This window comes from Eulemur rufifrons, chromosome 29 (assembly GCF_041146395.1).
Source record: "Eulemur rufifrons isolate Redbay chromosome 29, OSU_ERuf_1, whole genome shotgun sequence".
NCBI lineage: Eukaryota > Metazoa > Chordata > Mammalia > Primates > Lemuridae > Eulemur > Eulemur rufifrons.
Window position 1 is genome coordinate 14,564,293 of NC_091011.1, and position 19,955 is coordinate 14,584,247.

A 19,955-nucleotide genomic window follows, 5' to 3' on the forward strand; every position below is an offset into this window, starting at 1 on the left:
GGTGTAGGGGGCCAGTCCAGTGGGAAGGGTGGATCAGAGTATCCAGAAGACCTAGCGACTGCTGGAGGTGGAAGGATTCAGGGCTGCTGTGACAAGCACATGACCAGAGCCAGGTGATAGGGAACAGGGAACCCAGAGGAGGCTCAGGCCAAGGGTTTGAGCAGGGAAGTTGAAACCAGGGCTTTTTTCAATGGCAATTAGACCTTAATCATGACACCAGAGTTTTGAAACAGACTCTACTATCCCAGAGTGAGAAAGCCAGAGACCCCATCCCAGGGCGCTGATTAGGTTCTCAGAAAGTAGGACCAAGATAGGTATCTGGCATCCCATCAAGACCATAAGGTAGACCAGTCTTGGGATTAAGATCTAAAGCCAGCTACCCATACAGGGACATCCTACCAGTGCCTGACAAAAGAAATGTGACTTGGTACTGAATCACTTGACTACTGAAACAAAGCTACTTAAATACCTGGCAAGTGGAGGTTGGAATTTTTTCCAGGGAGGTGGGAAGGAAAATAAAATCTGCAGTGCCCTATAACTATGGATAGAGGATGAGATGAGGGCATGGAAAACCAGATTCTGGAACATAAAAGTTGAATTACTGGAGGCAAAATGTTCTGTGATACACAAATAAAAATGCTAAATTTTTTTGTTTGTTTGTTTCATTTTGTTTTGCTGTTTTTTCACAAATGAGAGTTACCTGAGTGTACTGTCTCAAAGAATCCAACATCTATTACTGGATCCTCAGCAAGACATATATGGGCACCTCCCGTATAAATTGTGTTTTGCCTTCATTATCTACCAAGTAGAAAGCCTCTCTCTTCCTGTTCTGTACGTGTATCTAAAGGACGAGGTATTTCAGTGGCATAATAAACTTACAGACTACCATGTCATGCCAACATCCCAAAGAACAGCAGTTGTAATGCTTCTACAGCATTTTGAACTTCAGGTAACAGCAACATTTGTATACTACATTCTTGCCACAATTTATTGACAGAGCAAAAGAACATGGGATAAAGAAACTAATAAAAATATTTTCTTACTTGGAAAACTCAGGGAAAGAGCTCAAATTCCTTGGATTTTATCCATTTGTAGTGAGCTTTCTGGTCCCATTATGGAATAAATCATCAATAAGACAACTTCATGGTGACTTTTTAAGTATAGAGCTACAATCCTGCCATGGCTGAATATTCTGGCTTCCACTGTTTTCTTTGGGAATGGTCCCCTTTTGGGGTGATGCTCTTTAAACAACTATGCCCACCTCCCTCATCGAGGGTGATGCCACGTCATACAGAGATCCTTTTTAGAGATGCCTTGCCTTTCTTTTGGGATCACCAGGTTTGTACCCAAGAGCTGGCCAGAGAAAATTCTTGCCAATGTTAGAACTGTGCTATAATTTAATTCTGGTGTGGTTCGTTCTCAGCACCCACCCAGCACAGCTTCCTCCTATGTGGGGGTGGGGGCTAAATGCCAACAGGAGGTGCTAAATCTCAGTTCTACTGAGGACAGGAACAAAAATATCGAGCTAAATTTCACTCGAAACAATTATCTGCACACTGAATCATTCTTCTCTCCTCGTATCTCTGTTGCCCTCCTGACTACCTCTCTGTAATAACACTGCAGTGCTACTCATGAAAGACAAAAGTGAGTGTTCTCAGCTAAATATAACTTAACTGATAGTGTTGAAATTAATTAACGCTGCATTTTAATCATGTAGCAAACGTTAAGTGTCAAACGTGAAAGGGTAGTTGGTAAAGGTCAAGGGACATATGTCAAAGTTTTGTGAAGCAAAAGCTAACAGTTGATTGAAATGTTCCACGGAAGCAGCTTCCTTCACCCCTACGTCGGTTGCTGTCTATATAGGATACTTCCAATATAAAACATTAACCTTATCAATTCCTTTGCACTGGAAACTGTTCAGTTTTAAGCAAAAATATACATTCTTATGTTTGGCAAAGGAAGTTAGCTGCAGTTTCTAATTTGCTGTAGCAGGTGTACAGTTATAAGGAAAATGGGCTGCTCTGAGCCTCCGTTTTCAGAAAGAACTAATTCCTCTGCTTGGTTGCCACCCACCCTTACATGGAAAATCTGAAGTCAATAGTATTCCATAGGTTTTCTTTGTGAATCAGGTCAGATTATCCCAGAGAACAATTTGGGCTTGGCGGTTCTGTCCCTGGAAACACTGCCTAGTGATTTGGAATCTTGGAAAACTCTCCAGCCTTGTTTGTGGGACGAATCCTGCTCTGCTTAGTAACATATTGGAGGGTTTCAGAACCCAGGAAGTCTGTCTGAATTCTAACGTAAATCTCTCCTGCTTCACATCAGGAATATTGTCTCATCCAAACTCAACTGGAAATGGAGATACTACTGGTCACCACCACTTGTATAGCATTTCCTTGGCAATGATTACTGAAAGTTCCCTTTTCCTTTTCTCATCTGGCCTCAACACCCCAATCTCTATCACCTTAACCTAGAAGTTCAATTTAAAAATGTTTCACTTTCTGATGACCAGTAATAAACTGGGGACCCAATCTTCAGGAAGCTTCAACTACAATTCTTCCTTAAAGAGAATTTCATGCCTTGTTCTCAGACTGATCATTTAGGGAATTCTTTGTTGCATATTGAGCTATTTCAAAATAAAGTAGGGACCTTCTCTAGAACTCTGTAGTGAATTTTGTCCATTTGGCAATATATTTGGGTTTTACTGTTTTCTACTTCTTTTTTACTTATTTTATCTTTCTTAGGTCTTTCATGGTATGGTAGCTCTTCTAAATTCCATTTCTTCTCCTTGAAATTTCAAAAGCCTATTCTTGACAAGAATAGAATTGTAGACAGTGCACCAACCTCTTTAGCAAAGTATCAGGCCTATTTAAAATAAGGTCTCTCTTCCTCAAGCGTTTTACAGATTGACAGCCTAATGATAGAGTCAAACGGTAATGTATTAATGATGGGGGGAAAGAGTAAAATGTATACCTTAAAGTAATGTGGGAAATAAAAGTTTAAGGGAAAATAAGAAACTCTTTTTATACAGTCCTATGGCAGGAATGGCAGAAGAAAAAGTCTGTAATATAGCACTAGCAAGACAAAAAAGTATTAATACAAATAATAAAAATTGAGACCCTCTATACAGACAGTGAAAATCTTTAGGGAAAGCAAGAGAACCATATTCAAATGAAAAGGGATGAAATAACAAACACAAATGATACGTGCAAAGACTACATTGTCATGGCAATATCATTAACGGCATTGCAATGATGCATGAAAGAGAATTGACCTATCCATTCACTGTGAATGGTGATGTGACCTTTTAATTCAATTCAACAAACACTATAGAGCACTTACATGCTCAGCACAATGAAGGAGCTGGCAGGAAAAAGATGCATGAACTTGCAGTAAAAGTGTCTGTAATTAGAAGAGAGGTTAGACAATAAGAGAACTGAGCCAATTTTACAACATAGTATAAGCTCCATAATGAAGGAGCAACAGCCAATGAGGAGCAAGTAGGTATCTCCCTGTCTTGAAAGGAAATTAAAGGACCTATGTGAAGGAGGTCAGTAAAGACCAGAGAACAAAGATGATATTGAAATTAAATGTTAAGGTTAAAAATAACAATGATAAATGTAATAATAGCAGCTGTTGCTCAACAAAACTCTTTAAGGGTCAGGCATTGTGTTAGGAACTAAAGGGCTGTTTGATTTAATCCTCTCATTAACCAGACTGGGTAGGAATTATTATCGTCTTCATTTCTACTCATAAGATGACAGAAGCCTAAAGAGGTTGAATACTTGCCCAAGATTTCTCAATTAATAAGTGGCCGATCTTGAATTATAATTTAGGTGTGTCTGACTCTCAGAGCTGAGCCAGGTTCCTGACAGTTGGAGACAGTCGAAGAAAAAGTGGACAAGCATAATTTGATTTATCAATAGAATAACTAGCTGATGTAGTCAATTCTGTAAAACAAATTAGTTAATTCAGTGGGGAAAGAAAATCAGCCAAATGGATTGCAAGGCACCATGTGGTCCAATTAGTTAATAAACTGAGCGGCTCCTTTGTAGGTAGCCAAGGATACTCTGGCACCACAGACGCAAAGGCTGTGAAAAGAGGATTTGGGCCCAGACTCGCTCAGATTTTGAAGGGGGCAGACCCAGTGGGTGATCTTGGGCAAGGCACTTAAGTACTCTGAGGCTTAGAATCCTCATCAGGGAAAAGGGGATAATGGTGTCTTCTCCTAAGGAATTTTTGAAGACCAAGTGAGACGCTGAGTGTAAAACATAAGCCCTGGTACAGAGTATGCTCACAAGAGCTGGCAACTGTTTTCACTATTGTTAAAAGACTGGGTTCAAACTTTGGTTCCACCAAGTACCAGCTGTGTGGCTTTAGGGTATATTCATTCATGCAATGAACACAAATGCATTGACAGTAATGACTGATAATTAATGATAAGTGTTAAATACATATTAATGTGCCAGGCATTGTTAAGTGCTGAGGAAACACTGGGTTGCAGAACAAGCAAGGTCTCATCCTCAAGAAGCTTACAGCCCTGTAAGGGAGACTTTCAGAATAAGTGGTAACTACTGGTCTGTTATTGTTACATAATAATATCTGTTTTGTCCCCTGCTATATGCCCAGTGCCATGACCATTATCTGGCACTAGCTGGTAGATGCTCAATAAATATTTATTGAATTTTTTGAATTAAATTGAATTAACTAAGTAGCAGGTAGCTCCTTCTAGTTTTATTATCTTATAGAGGTAGGGGAGAGCACTCTTTGTTTTAAGCTATTAATCCCTAGAGTTCTCTAGACACAAAGCTTTTTTACTGAATTTTCAAAATATATTCATTTTTAGGCGGTTAATTATCAAGTTCAGGTGTTGCCTTGCAATTCCCTCAGTTTCCGAAAAGCAGTTTGCAGCTAATCTTGAATCTGCCATAGATGTTGCAAGCAGTTAAAAACATTCCAAAGACCTGCTGAGAAGCTCTGTGAGGACCGTGGTCATTACCAGTGAAGAAAAGCCAAATAGGAGAACCTACGGATTCACCAGCAACAATGGGCACACGCACTTACACGTATAAAGTGAATCTGCCTGATTTAAAAAAAATAATCATGGAATTCTTCTTCATTAGGAAAACTCAGAGAACTACTTCCGAAATATACAATAATATCTTACAAAGCAAAAAACACTGGCATAATCTCATTTATTGTACTGTTGATTTTATCAATTTAGACATTCCTTTAGCATAATAAGAATATTTGAAAAGTTATGTAACTGAAGGCAAAACTTACAATTAATACATTAAAAAATTAATTCAGCTATTTCTGAAAACTGTGCCCTTAAAAATGCAAAAATAACATAAATTCATGAAAAAAATTCACATGTAAGCCCCTAACTTTACTTAGATGATGGGGATAAGATTTAAAAGTTGATATTTTGGGTTTTCTTTCTTCTTTAAAAGAATTACTATAACTAAACTTTATTCTGCCTAAACTTTATTCTGCACATGACATAGTCATTTCCCTCCTTAATTAAAAAAGTTATGACTCTTAGTTATGCAAAGAGATATTATAACATATATGAATAGTTTAATGAGAACTAGTAAAATGAACATCCATGCACCCAACACCCAGCTTAAGAAACACAATGTTACCAAAATATTTAAAGTCCTAAGTGTGGCCCAATCCCTCTATCCTCCACCCCCAAATAATCACTCCTGAATTTTTTTAATCACTTCCTTAGTTTTTTTCCCTATTTGTACTACAGATGTATATACTCTATTTAGTCCTGAATTTATAACATTTATTTCAATGAAATCAGGCATATGTATTCTCTGACTTGCTTTTTCTCTCAACATTATTTCTCGGATTCATCCTTTCTGAGACCAATCATGGCCATTAATGTAACCCATCTCTTCATGCAAAAATTTTAGACATCTGCCTGGACAAAGAGTTCATGAAGAGGACCCCAAAAGCAATCACAGCAACAAAAAAAAATAAATGAATGAGACCTGATCAAATTAAAAAGCTTCTGCACAGCCAAGGAAAATATCACGAGAACAAACAGACAATCTACAGAATGAGAAAAAATATTTGCATGATATACATCCAATAAAGAGCTAATAAATATAATCTATATAGAACTCAGGAAAATCAGCAAGAAAAAAAATCAAACAATCCCATTAAAAAGTGAGTAAAGAACACGAACAGAAACTTTTCAAAAGAAGACAAATGACCAACAAATATATGAAAAAATGCTCAACATCTCTAATCATCAGGGAAATGCAATTCAAAACCACAATGAGAAATCACTTAACTCCACTGAGAATGGCTTTTATCAAAAAGTCCCAAAACAACAAATGTTGGCGTGGATACAGAAAGATAGGAACACTAAAAACTGCTGGTGGAACTGCAAACTAGTACAACCTCTATGGAAATTAATATGGAGATATCTCAAAGAACTCAAAGTAGAAATACCATTTGATCCAGCAATTTCACTACTGGGCATTTACCCAAAGGAAAAAAAAGACATTCTATAAAAAAGACATCTGTACTTGGATGTTCATAGCAGCACAATTCACAATTGCAAAGATGTGGAAACAACCCAAGTGTCCATCAATACATGAGTAGATTAATACAATGTGGTATATGTATACCATGGAGTACTACTCAGACATAAAAAATGATGAACTCGTACCTCTTGTACTATCCTGGATGGAGATGGAGCCCATTCTTCTAAGTGAAGTATCACAAGAATGGAAAAACAAGCACCAGGTGTACTCGCCATTAAATTGGTATATTTGATCAACACTTAGGTGCACACATAGAAGTAACATTCATAGGGTGCCAGGCAGGTGGGATTGGGGAGAAGGGGATGGGTAAATTCACACCTAATGGGTACAGTGCGCGATGCCTGGGCATTGGACATGCTTGTAGCTCTGGCTTGGGTGGTCAAAGGCAATATATATAACCAAGTGTTTGTACCCCCATAATATTCTGAAATTTAAAAAAATAAAGTACTACTAGAAAACATCTCAAAAAATCTATTTAGTATTCAGGACTTCCTGAATATGAGGAATTATGGCTTCAAAGTTTTGGGAAATTCCTAACCATGTACAAATACTGCCTGTACCTATTCTCTCTAGCTTCTCCTGGTACTCCAATTAGATATATATTAGACATATACTAACTATATGTTAGATGTGATCACTCTATATGTCTCTGCATCTCTTATATTAATATTTGCTAACACTTTCTCTCTGGGTTGAATCCTAATTAATTTATTTAGGTCTATCTCTCTTCCACTGTAATCTACTATTCACTTTGTCTGCTGTGTACTTGTGCTTTATCCAGAGATGATTTGCATATTCTTTTTCCAAGTCCTCAGGGTCACCACCAAAATGGGACCACATTAAATTAAATTTTCTGCTTGGTGATTTTGGGGCCCCCAAGTGGAATTAATTATTGCCCTATACACAGGACAGTAGGTTTGTGGCTAGGGACATGTTATGGGAGATTTTCTCTTTATATACTTCCCACAAGAGCCAAAGTCAAAACAGGTCAAAATCTCTACTGTTTTTCCTTTGTTTTGCACCTTCAGTGCAGATTTTAAAATTTGTTTTCTTTTTTGTTTCATTTCGGATTTCACCTAGTTTACCTACTAAGAATTCTGACTTTTGGGTGTTCAAACTTTATTCTGAAATTTCTATTCCATCTCCTATCTACTGTGGGCTTCAGGATTTTGTTTTGTCCCCATTTTTTATGGCGCATAAAGTCAAAGTTCTAAGCCAAAGAGTATCAGCAAATGCTGGTTCTACTGCATGCTTTGTTGCCTGCATGTTTTCCTATTATTTTTGTACCAGGAGGATTTCTCTGGCCATGTCATCCTCCATATTGTCAGAAACAGAGGTTGTCCAGGTATCACTGTATCCTCTTTAAGCCACATTATTTGGGCTTAATTTGGTGCTCCAAGCTTTCCCAAGATTAATTAGCCCAGGAAATAAGAAAAATAAAAACTATTAAATAAAAGAGGAAATACATTAGAATCCAGTGGAATATAAAGGTGATTTATGAACTTTGAAGTCAGGATATTAGAAGTCCAGACTTATATCTTTAATTTGATTCTTCTTGGCATTGGGAACTTTAATTATTAATAAATTATCCCAGAAACAGTTGAAACAGACTTTGTTGAAAGTTAAGAAAGCATTCTTTCCCCTCCTGCACAGGGTCCTGCGGAGCTCTATGAAAGGAACCATTCCAAGAGGTGGCCAGCAGGGTGATTGTGTGTGCTGTCTTCACTTAGCAAGAACCAAATAACTCCCTTTTTCTTAGGAATTTTCTAATTGCCCAGTGGGAAAACTGTGAGTTTTGATTAGTCCTAAGAATAGGTCAGGAGGTTGTAAATGTGTCATCTTTCTGACTGGACTTAGTCCTTTCTTCCCCAGAGAGTCTGAAGATCCCAGGCAAGGATTTGGAAGCCCAGTCTAAGAGGCAGAAGCTATCTACTTTATTTAACGAAATAGTTCTTGATCTTCTTCAGAAGCCATTGAAGTAAACGTTTTCCTCATTAATGTTCATTTGTTGATGAAGAAGTCATCACTTAAATGTGGATCACTGCCAACCATTTGATTTTTTCAGGGACTGAAGTAACAAAAGAGTGTGAGGAGAAAAAACTCAGTTGGACAAAAATGCAGCATAACAAAAAATATGTGTGTGGACTCTGAGTGGGCAGAGTTTTCTAAATGACATGTCAGAGTGAGACGGTCTAACCAGCCTGAATATAGAGAAAGGACAAGCTGAGTGTGAGAGGATAGTACTTGGCACGGGCCTACTAGCTCGCGGGCGATTTGCTCGCACTGGCTCATTTGATCCATACTGAGATCCAGTGAAATGGTGCTACTCTCTTTATTTTATACTTAAAGACACAAGTTTAGGGAGTAATAAGTCGAGGGAAGGCATGTATATCTGACAGCAGAGCCTACAGTTTTCCACCACACTATGCTGTCTCTTAAGTGTTCAGTACAACTTTCCACTGTAATAGATTCTAGTTCCTGATCTGGGTAAAACACGGACATAAGGAGAAAGAGTAGTTGGGGACACAGAATATTCCACATGATTGCCATAAGCAATTCGTCATTTCTTCTGTTGGTGCAAGTGCTAAGAAGGTCAAGGTATAGTAAGATGCAAGTAATATTTTATGGAGGCCTTCTTCTCTGTCTCCTTGATGGTAGCATGTTGTAAATTCTATGGAAATTAAATCTCCTTTGGGATTTAATTGCAACAAGCCATCTCCTTATTTGGCATAGCAAAGCTTTCCTTTAGCATGTCCACAGAAATATGAAGGACAGCAGGATGTAACAAAGCATTGACATCTGCTTCCTTAACAATTTCTTCTTTAATGAAGTCATGCATACCAAATACGTCTGACTCGTTATCACTCTTGATACAGTCTGATATAAGTTTAACCAGGAAAGGTTTTCAGCATCAGGAAACCACAGAGGAAATGATGTCGTGGCACACACGATATCCGAACAGCCACAAAGCAGAACAGCAGTTGATAAATGTGATGATTACTCAGCCCTCTCCCATGAGGAAGCAATATCATTTGTTTGCTTTATGTCAGCCATTCTAGAGAACCGTAACCACCCCAAAGGCAATCAAGCGGCAGTCCTGTGGCCACAGAAAAATCATGGACACCACACACTGCATCCTCCTTGCACCTGATTCATTATTCAAAAAACATGCTCAGGTTCAAAACAGGAAAGAACCATTGTGATAATTAACATGTTTCTAAGACTTAAAAGCACTAAGGTGATGGTTCTAAAATTCAATAAATTCTGTGTTTTCAATTTACGTTTTTATTTGATTTTCATGGGAATTTGTGTTGGTGGGGAAATACTTTACTTGTTGCAGGCAGATGCATGTTTGCTCTAGGGTAGGAGATAAGAAGAGCTATTTTAGGAAGGAGCCTGTGTGACCAGGCATGGGGGAGATATTATCGATAAGCATGAGCAGGGTCAATGATAACTTTGTGGGCACGTGACCCTTTGGATATGCCAAGAGATTTTTTATCAGTGAGAAAGAGCTGAGTCATATATATATAATTTTGGCTTGAATTAGTTGGGGTGTGGGGCAGAGGGGTAGGGATGTTAATACATAGCAACTAAAACTGAGGGACATGAACCCAGTCAAGATTAAGTCTGAGCCTCTCTCTCACACGTAGTTGTTTTCCCAGCTGACTTGGCTCATAATTCAATCACGTGTCATCAACCTGCCTTACAGACACATTTTTCAGCCTAGATATTCATGGGACTGTCACATCTCAACGGAGCAGGCAGCAAAGTGGTTCTTGCCTCTGCCTTGCTTGAGTACCATGGGGAACACTGCCTTCTGAATTCTGCCTGTGTAATGTGTCTCTCTATTTATATCCATGCTCTCTCTGTCTTTTGGACCGACACTTGACCCTGCCGCTCTGGTTTGGACATTTTGCTTCTGCTCACAATGAAGACTTTCCTTGATGTGATCAAATACACTTTGCATTTGGCCTAGTCTTTAAATCAAACTGTATACTGTCTGTAACAGGTTGAATAATGGTCATCCAAAGATATCAAGTTCTAATTCCCAATATTTGTAAATGGTATCTTATTTGGAAAAAGAGCCTTTGCAGATAAAATTAAATTAAGAATTTTAAAATGGTAAGATTACACTGTACTATTGGGGTGGGCCCTAAATGCCATCACAAGTGTCCTTATAAATGAGGCAAGAGGAGATAATAGACACACAGAAGAGGAGGCAGCAATGTGACCAGCCAGGCAGAGAATGGAATGATGCTGCCACAAGCCAAGGAATGCCTACAGCCACCAGAAGCCGGAAGAGGCAAGGAGAAATTTCCACCTAAAGCCTTCGGAGAGAGTGTGATCCTACCAACATCTTAATTTTGGATTTCTGGCCTCCAGGACTGTGAGAGAATAAATATCTGTTGTTTTAAACAATCCTGTCTGTAGTAATTTGTTACAGCAGCCCTAAGATGCACTGACTCCCAGCTCTGGAGTTCCACCTAGATAGAGCATCAGGAGCTAGAATATTCAATTTAATTCATGCACCCCTATATAAACAAATAGCCCCCCCACCTCAAAGATAATCAAACAAAAACCTTTCCCAATGTGATCATCCAAATGAGACTTGGAGTTGTTACATAATGGAGACAGGAATATTTTGAGCAGCTATCATGATGCAATCAGCTGTTATGGTATTTTATTGTGATTATTTTTGTTCAGAAATATTATTGTTTTAATCTTATTTTTGTATCCTTTCAACTAGCTTTTCTCCTCTCAATAACCTGGGAGATACTTAAAACCAAATACTGTTTTCACAGTAAATTTAACTTTTTTCTACCTTAGTGATTTGTTTATACAAATTACCCAAACTCAAGCACGGGTTGGTGCTCCATGGAGGATGTGTGCCATGTGATTGCAGATGCATATTATCCTCACTATTTTGGTTCATTTGTTAAGACCCAATTATTTTCTGATGACTCTTTATTGTTGACTTTCTCAAGTTTTTCCTTCAAGTCTAAAGGCGTAATTTGTGAGTGTTCTGTATTTTCTTGTAACATAAGGGTACTCAGAAACTAAAATAAGAAGATGACAAACATTTGACAGGTATTTCAAAAGATCCTGGTCTTATCTGAAAGTGTTGACTAGTAGGAGGAACACTTACCAATTTCGGTTCTGCCACTACTCAGATGAGAAGGCTTGGGCAAAATATTTTTAACTTCTCTAGACTTTGATTTCTGCACTGTTAAAAAACGGGGCTAATATGCTCTACCTTGTAGCCTTAAGAAAATTATACAAGTTAAAATATTTTCACCTGAACACCCTAAGAGATTTTCAAGATCAATAGCGTCCCCCCAAACTCATTGTCACCCTAGCTCAAACCTGTTCCTCCCAAGTTTCCTACCAGCCAGTGACACTCCCTTTCCCTCAGTTTCCCATGTGTCACACCTGGGAAGTCTCCTTGACTTCTCCCTCTTTCTAACAGCTTGCTACCTTTGCCCCTCAGTCAAGTTCAATTCCTTACCAAGTCCTATCACTTGTCCATTCATTGCACCACTATTCACAATAGCCAAGATATGGAATTGACCTAAGTGTCTGTTGATGGATGAATGAATAAAAAAAGCAGTATGTATATGAATACTCTTCAACCTTAAAGAAGGAGATCCTGTCATTTGTGACATCATGGATGAACCTGGAAGATATTATACTAAATGAAATAAGCCATGCCCAGAAGACAAATGCCACATGATCATACCTACATGGGGAATCTAAAAAGAGTTGAATTCCTAGAAGTAAAGAGTAGAATGGTGGTTTCCAGCGGGTAAAAGGGTGAAGGTGTTGCTGGGAGATGTTGGTCAAAGGACATAAAATTTCAGTTAGGTAGGAGGAATAAGTTCAAGAGATCTATTGTATAACATAGTGACTACAGTTAATAACAACATACTGCATTTTGAAAAATGCTCAGAGAGTAGATTTTAAGCATTCTCACCACAAAAATGATAGGTTTGTGAGGTAATGTATATATTAATATTAATTAGTTCAACTGGGCCATTCCGTAATGTATACAAATTTCAAAATATCACATTGTACAGTATAAATACATATAATTTTTGTCAATTAAAAAATAAAAATAAGAACAATCCATCTGAGTGGACTGTCTGATGCTCACATCTGACCACGTCGTTTTCCTGTTTAGTGTTCTTCATAGTCCCTCTGAGACAGCAGTGGGTCCACCCAAGCAGTCCAAAAGCACCATTTATGCTTTTACTGGCTTGCACAATGTTTTGTAATCATTTCCAATCTTTATTGCCAAGACTGAAAATTTAGAGATTTCACATATAAACCTGGATTTATGAATTTTCATGAAAAACGAAAGAGTCTGGAATCCCTGGAGCCAACTTACACGAGCTGAGAGGCATCTCTTCTCTTCAGCTGTGGCATGTACCTTTTGCATTCCACAGGGCCCACCACTCCCTACTGCTGGTCACCCAGCCTGATCCACTCGTGGACTTCATCTGCCTGGCACCTGTAGGTATTTGAGCTGTGACTTTTGGTCTGCAGGATAAAGTCCACCCTTTTTAGCATTGACAAAAATTCTTCATGTTCATGCCTTAGACTATTTTTCCCCGTCTCATTTCACCTGAATGTAGCGTTAAACGCTTGTAGAAGATTCCTGAACATCACACTCTTTCAAACCTCCTTGACTTCTAATATGTTTCCACTTCCACCCCACCACACACATATCCAATGTTGTCTTCTTTGCAAATATGCATCCTGCAAAGCTCTATTTAAATTAAATGGCATTACTTTTGTGAAGTTTTATTTGGTCAGCCCAGAGCAATATCAGTGATTCCTCTCCTAATCCTGCACACATTAACGCATTCATCATGTTGGTTTCTAATCATCTGTGGACATAGAGTGCCCAATTAAAAAAATAAAGCCAGTTATATCCTTAGCCTCTAGCACAATACCTGCAATACATAGGTGTTGAGCATTGGGTAAAAACATAAATATATGGAAGTGCTTATCCACTATTTGGCACATAGCAAGTGCTAATAAATTTGATTTGACTTGCAGTAAATAGTATTACTTAACAAGGGAGGTAAAAGATCTCTACATAGACTGGAGTTTACTATGAATAAACTCCACTTTGGATCCTGTTAAAAGAGAATGCAATAGCATCATATTGTAGTGGCTAGGAGTGTAGGCTCTGGAGTTAGACTTTCTAGGTTAAAATTCTAGCTCGGCTACTTGCCAATTGCTTAGTTTGGCAAGTGTCTTTCCCAACTCAGTTTAAAAATCTGTAAATGGGAAATTTGCCTGTTTCAAAGGTTATTAAGATGATTATATGAGTATTTATAAAATCTTGAACAGCATTTGGCACACAGCACTAAATAAATTTAGTTGGGATTATTGTTACTATTGTTATTATTTTGTTGTTTAAAGCCATCTTCATCAAGAAGTCTCCCTTGGGTAGCAACTCCACAGATTGGACCTATAGAACAGCACTCGAGTGAGACAGCTATATTCCAAGATGCTGCACTTTACTTACATAAGGTAAAAAATATATAGTTGTAAAGTCCTATTTTCCTATAGGTGGGTATTTCAGGAAACTCCTCTTTTCCTTCAATCCCAATTTAGTTCTATATGAAATTACTTAACTGAAGAAAAGCTATCTTAAACAAAGTCAAACAAGATCGTATATACTTAAAACAATAGTAAAATACCATCTATTTATAACATTTGTTAACATGCATATTCCTAAATAAGAACAATTTTCAAAGGTAAAAAGAGAAACATAATTTCTACCTTAAAGGTAAAGGCATACATTCACATATCTTTTTGAAAAGGGTTTCTTTGTCAATGTATAGACAAAGCAATTTAAAATGTATCCTTTGACCTAGTAATCCTAATTCTGAGACTGTTTTAAAGAAATAATTTTAACAAAGGAAAAAGCCTTACGCATAAAAGTGCTCATTTCAGTATGTTTGTACCATTGTCTAATTGGCAATAACCTAAATTTCCAAAAATAAAATAAAAAATAATACTACAAATCTATAATATAACATTGAGGAAATATTAAAATTCTGTTCACAAATTTATTTAACAACATAAGAAAGCTACTGAATAAAAATATAGAATACTAATTCATATGAATAAGGTAATCCTAAATATTAAGGTTAAAAAAAGAAAGGAAATATATACTCCCCTTGTTTTGTACATAAGCATTTAGGACCACAACATTCCTAGGGTAGGCAAATTCTGTCTGCCTATAGTAACTGAACATTTCAACTCTATAACCCATGCATTTAGAACTAGGCAAAAAGGCTACATACATCACGTTGATAGCTACACTGTCAAAGATCAAAGTCTGAAAAGCTCAGCTCTGATCTGAACTGGATGGCTAATTTGGAAGAAACCATGCCTAAGTGGAAGGATATGGTTATTTTTTTCTCGCCTCAGCGCAAATATCAGATATGAAGGACACAGCAAAGTTTTAGGTGGAATAGTCTTCATTTGCCAATAAATAAAGCTGTGTGATGGAAAAGAACTATAAAGGACTTGGGACTCACCTAAACGAAAATTGCTTACAAGAGAGGAGAATGGTCCAGTGAGCTAGATTCATTCCATTGCTGAAGATGAAGAAGGATGCTTGGCAAACAGTTTCCAAAATGCAGCAGCTTTATATCAACTAAGACTAGGGAACCAACAACTGTGAGTTAGAAATGCAAAAGTGAATTTATATCTCTCGGATAAGCTAAAAAATAACTTCCAGGGGACAATAATAATAGATTTTCTACTAAAGAAATCATGACACCTTTGTATATAGTGTGGAAAAAGTATACTGTGGAAGGCAAAAAAGAAATCTCACAGGTCAAGAAATCCTTGTACGGAGAAAAAGTTACTGCCTTAGCTAACAGAAAGTAAAGGAATCACTAACAATAACACGATACCACCTCTACTAATATATTATTCATTATTTGACAGTCTGTGAGGGCCTCACCTGTTTCTTCAACCACAATATAATAGTGTAGCCTTTTCAATCACTCACAGTACTGTCTCGAGAGCCTTGCGTAACTACCCCATTCATCTTGCACCTGCCATGTAAGTGTGGTGCCTTGTTTATATATCATTCTTTGTTTTCTTAGTGCACAGTCCTTTGGCAACGGGTACTAACCCCTCCCTGACCAACAAGCTTGTTCCTCACATAAAAATTCCTATTCCTGACTGTTCAGTCAGTCACAGTGTGTATCCTCACGGGGGTGGTGGGACAACACATTGCTGATGCCCTCCGAAAAAAATCTGGTAACTCAGCTGTGGAACCTCAGGTTTTCTTTTATCCTCTTCCAAATGTAATGTCTCCCCATGAGTTATTACACTGGAGTATAGGATGTTGACCTTTATAAATGTCTAAGAAAGTGTTGAGTACCTGAGGTATGCAGATTAGCGTACATTAGGAAATACAGTTGACCCTTGAGCAATGCAGATGAGTCCATTTAAGTGCAGCTTTTCTTCTACCTCTGCCACCTCTGAGGCAGCAAGACCAACCCTCCTCTTCCTCCTCCTCCTCAGCCTACTCATCAGGAAGAAGCCGAGGATGACAACCTTTATCATGATCCATTTAATGGGTAGTAAATATATTTTCTCTTCCTTATGATTTTCTTGATAACATTTTCTTTTCTCTGGCTTACTTTATTGTAAGAATACAGTATATAATACATATAACATACAAAATATGTGTTAATCAACTGTTCATGTTATGATAAGGCTTCCAGTCAACAGTAGGCTACTAAACTAGAGACTTGCATTAAGTCTGCTGAAAAACAGGGTTTTCAGGTAGATATATACAATTTATAGGATTTTAAGAGATTACTACTAGGAGGGAGCTTATGAGCCAAGCATGGGGACAAAATATCAGAATGTTCTGGTGAATTTCAATAGTTAAAAGAGAGAAAAGCAAAGAAAAAAGTCTTGGAAGGCTTGGTAGTAAAGAAAAGTAGAGGTCCCTACTGCTCAATGTCTTTTATGGCCCCTAACATGTTATGCTGGTCATCTACACAACAGGTAGGGTCTTCTCTAAAAGAAAAAACTGTCACAAAGAAAAGCAAGGAAGCAGGAACTCAAAAGATTAAAAATGGGTGAGGGTTCTGAGCCAATCCCTCTCTAATAGATGGAAAATACATTGTATCATTTGGATATTGGGATTCTACGAAGATAATTTTAGATAATACATAGCTGTAAAAGTATACTCTAAAGAAAGGTCTCATGTTTCATTCATTCATTCAAAATTAAGAGTCTTCTGCATCGCTGCTTCTCAAACTCTAGCAGGCATAAGAATCCCCTGGACAACTGGTTTAGATTCGCATTTCTGAGACTGCATTTCTAAGGAGTTTCCAGGAGATGCTGATGCTGTGGGAACACACCTCGAGTAGCAAGAATCTATGTGATGTAATAACTGCATGAGAAGACTAGAGAAGACTACCAGATGCACAGTCCTGAGAAGAGAAAGCAAGGCCAACTGCAATGGGAAGCGGAGAGCAGGAACTGGATGGAGCTCCACAACAGCTCCTGTCTCAGAAAGTCCTGCTCTCGGCCAGCATTTCCAGCCGCAATTACACTGAGTACTTCTAGAGCTTTTCCATGGTGATGAAAACGGGCCACTGGCAAGTGCAGTCAGTCAGAGGCCTCCTTTACAGTGGCAGAATAGATATTTAAAAGGATTTTCATTTTCGTTTTCCCAAACCAAATAGAAATGTTTGTTAATGTCTCATCTGTTTCTAATTTGTCTTTTTTAAAAAATAAAAGGTATAGTGTTGGTTCCAATAGAAATTTATCTTTCATGCATGAGCTGTACATACATAACTTGTTTACATATAGTTATATGTAAGTATATATTTATAAAACATATCTAAAATGCATATTCAAATTGCACTGTACTGACTTCGGAGAAGAGATCAGTAAGCAACTGGCTGCACTTGGATCTCAGATTCCGGGACATCACATTCAGCCCCAGATCTTAACAGGAGAGAGAAATGGCCATGAATGCCAGATAGACATCAATAGGGTCAGATGTGGCAATGGCCATCTGCAATGTCCTCCCACTTGCTAGTGCTCCCTGTGAAGAATTCCCCCTTGTATATTTTATTTTCTCAGATTAAGAGAATAATATAGGCAATCACGTGCTCATGTTTTGCCTTAATTTGGACATAAGTCTAGTGCTCAAGTGGTCTCATCCCAGGCCCTGGCCCTTGGCATCAATGTCTTTTCATTTTCTTCACATAGTGTCTGGTCTTATTTTTCTTATCTTAATTTTATTGCTCTGTTTCAGTATTTATTATAAACTGCCTTTAATCTTTTTGAGAAGTAGACAGGAAACATATAAATATTGATCCATTTGTTGATTCAGCCAACAGTTTCTGAGAGCCTGGTAGGTAGTAGGCACAGGGACAGAGGTGAATAGGATCCCGTGTCATGGAGATGCAAACAGTAAGTAAACAACTGTGGTACACAGTGGTTAAGGTGCAATATCCTCAACATGTTTCTGAACTAAAGGGGGGTAATTATGTGAAATGAGTAACTCTAGCATATTCTGGAAAGTCATAGTTTAGTTTAGTTTAGTTTTTTTTTTTTTTTTTTACCAAACATTTAGTCTTAAAAACAAATAGAGACTTCCAGTGGTTTAGTGATTTAACTGAAAGTCAGAATCAGAAGTAGGGGTACATTACAGGTGAGGTCCCCAGTCCCCGGGCTGCCCAGTACAAGTCCGTGGCCTGTTAGGAAAACAGGGCCTCGCATCGCCACCAGAGCTCCTCACCCCTGACACACACTCCCACCCTTCCAACCCTGGCCCCTGTTGGTGGAAAAATTTTCTTCCATGAAACCGGCCCCTGGTGCCAAGAAGGTTGGACACTGCTGCATTACAGGGAATTAGAAACTGTTCCTGTTAATCAAAATAAACCTCATTCTCTCTCAGAGTACTGTGACTTCAAGGAGACAGAACATTCCAGAGGGTAAGCAGTCATGTGCTCAATGACAAGTTGAGGAATCAGTGCATTTTGTACCTTTCTGCACAGAGAAGCAAGAAGAAGGAAAGGAAAAGCCACAGCCCCTATTCCTGCTGGGGAGAAATGGAGAGAAAAACTGCTAAGCACTGCCAGGGTGGGCACCTAACCAGCCACGCCCACGGCCCTCACCTTCTTACAAATTTGCATCAGCTGCTGAGGGAACTGAAATCAGAGAAGTTAGGTTACTTTCAAAGGTCACAAAGAAATGGCAGGGCCAAGATACCAGCTCATTTATTTCCTGTTAAAATTGGAGATCTTGTACCCAGGGCTAGTTGAATGCTTAAGGTTCAGCCTCAAGGAAACATACCTGATGTGCTTATGAAGTGATGTGGCCCCCGGTTTTCAAAGTGCTTCAGAAGCACAGTGTCACTTAGTTAGCTTAAACTTCCAATAGTCCTATAAAAAGTGTTCATCAAAAACTCTGCCAGTTTGCTTTCTCTGTTTGGACCCCACACTAGCTGATCTCAGAAGCAAATCTCTTACACAGCACTATTGGTAGATTCATTTCAGATGGCAAACATTACTTGAGAGTGCAGATGTTGTTTATGATTTATAGGGTTTGTGAATAATGTTATCAGATTGAAGGATATGGCCTCAATATGTCACATGGACATTTTATTGACCAAAAAAAAAAAAAAAAAAAAAGAGAGAGAAGGAGAGAGAATACTTCACCTCAAAGGGGCAATTTGAAAAGATGTGGTAGGGAAAAAGAAGTGGCAACATGATAATTCATCTTAGAGAAGAATTATACGGGCACTGAATGCTATATAGGAATGTATTCCCAAAAATACATACAACAATTATTTATCAATAAAAAAAAAAAGCAAAGAAATCTACTGTGGATAATCATGTGGCTTTAGAATGCTCATTCCAATTTCTGTCTGGGTCAATGTGATTCCAAAACAACCGGTGGAGAAGTGAAAAACTTTATTTTCATGCAACTGGCTTGACTGATTTTTGGAATTGACTATATTTGGTCTAAAACTGACTGTTTTCTCATTGAATGAGCCAACATTTCCAAGGAGCATTTAAATGAACTATATCGTCACAGCATGGGAATGGCTGAGCACTGCACCAAGGTCTATTTTCACTTGATTATATGTGTATTTATTATGTAAAAATAGAGCAAAAATATGACTCTGCCAAGAGACTCCCCTACGTTATAGTATAAGCGTAGCTAGGATTTCTTTAAATTGAAGAGCTGCATGCTTGTTTTGTTTTCACAGCTGTCAGCCTTTTTTATGTATAATTTTTTCCCCAATTGGTTGTTATTCATTGTACTTATTATTTAGGAGAATTTACTGGTAGCAAAATGTGCTTGTTGGCAACCCCCAAAAAGGAAGTC

General features: G+C 38.1%; 1 protein-coding gene across 4 annotated transcripts in view; it reads right to left on the reverse strand.

Annotated features, from left to right (window-relative positions):
• Positions 1-19,955, reverse strand: part of SUGCT (succinyl-CoA:glutarate-CoA transferase) — a 676,753-nt gene that overhangs the window by 100,813 nt on the left and 555,985 nt on the right. The window lies entirely within an intron of this gene.